Below are 1,747 nucleotides of genomic sequence, written 5' to 3' on the forward strand. Positions count from 1 at the left end.
ACCCTTGGGTAATGTTAGCTTGGAGATGTGAAGGCATGAAAGATTCTCTGGCTCTGAGTTATCAATAAATCTTAAATGGAATGTGGGTTGTTGTTTTTTTTTTAATTAATTAATAGGTGTTCTTTGCTCCCTTTTCTCCTTTCTTTCTTTCTCAACTCACAGCCCTATGCTGTAGCTCTGCATTTGTGCAAATTCCTCATTTCTCACTCCCAGCTCCCCGCAGCACCATATAAGCTACTGAAAAAGCTCTCCTCCTTCTTTGTCACATCAATTCAATCTGCTCCTGTCACACAAGATCTGCTTTTGTTTTGCACTTGCTTTGCTTTACTCCTGCCCGTTTTGTTATCAGTTTGTTACCTTTCTGTTTGAATTTTACAACCTGCAGCCAAAGAGAAACCCAAAAACCTTCCTAACCAGGAGCTTTTGTTATCTGCCCATCTTTGTCTTCCACAAAACCTGAGCACATCACAGAGGAGACAGATCAACCCACTATTTTTTTTTCTCCATCTCTCAGAATAATTTCCCATCCACAACCCCTGCCAATTTATTGCCTCCTCAAACTCATGGGGTTTCCGAAGCCTTTGCTGACCTGCGTAACTCCATGTGATGCTCCATCTGTTGTTGACTTCTATGTGTTTACTTGCTAAAGAGAAATCTGAAAAAAGATGACTTTGAGGTCTGGCCAACGTCACTGTCATTCCTCAAAAACAAGGCCTGCTATGGATAGAGCTCTGACACTGATCTGCTCCAGCCTGCTCTGGTTCAACCCTGGGGATGCTGTGCAGTTTAAGATATGGGGAGCATGGGTCACTATGGTAGAAGCTGCTCTCCATGACAGCCCATAACCCCCGGTCACAGCTTGGACCAGTCCCTGTGAACCTGCTTTAATGAGGATCAGACCTCAGTATTTTATCTTAACCAACATTCTGCATTCAGATGTAGACTGGACTGAAGGCGTGTCCTGGTTTGTACATAATTCCCTCTCTGTTCTGTCTCCATATAGGCATACAAGATGCCAACACTGGAACCGGACCTCCAGGTCAAGTATATTTATACATATGTGTATATGTGCATGGTTGGTGAGGTGTATTAAAAACAGTTCCTTTCAGAAATAGCATCATTTTTCCTGGCGGAGGAGAACAGCTTTTCTTATTTTCTGTGCCACTCATATTTTTGGTCTTAGCAAGGCAAAATGCCAGGGAATGACTGTGTTTACCTAAGAGCAGCTAAAAGAGCTGCATAGCAATCAAGGTATCAAGTGGGTTGGGCTGAAAATAGATCAGCTTGGAAGGATTTTGGTCAGAAATGTTCAGCACGGGACTAGATGGCTGTGAGCACTGGTAACAACCTACAGAGACTTTCATTTTGGGGGAACATATCTCCACCTTGCCCAAACGAATTGCTGCAATGCTTTTGGACAGCATCTGTGGTCTGTCTTGCTGACTCATTGCATCATTCCCCTGTCAGTGAGGAGTGAATTGTGCTCTTCCATTTTCTGAGGTTTAGCTTTCTAGTTGAGGAGCATGCCTTGCACCAATGGTGAGCAAGCTTCATGCTTCTTCAGGAGGAAGAAGCCCTGAACCTTACTGTGAAATGAGAATCATTGCTGGGAGCAAGATATCTGGGGAATGGGAAACATCTTTCTGCAAAAATCTATTTTGAAATGTGTTCGTGGCCCCACTGAGACAACACTGTGTCCTTTACCTCAATCCTTCTGGAGTAATCGCCCTTGTTTAATCCCTTGTAG

The sequence above is a fragment of the Tetrao urogallus genome, assembly GCF_951394365.1.
Source record: "Tetrao urogallus genome assembly, chromosome: 7".
NCBI classification, from domain to species: Eukaryota; Metazoa; Chordata; class Aves; order Galliformes; family Phasianidae; genus Tetrao; species Tetrao urogallus.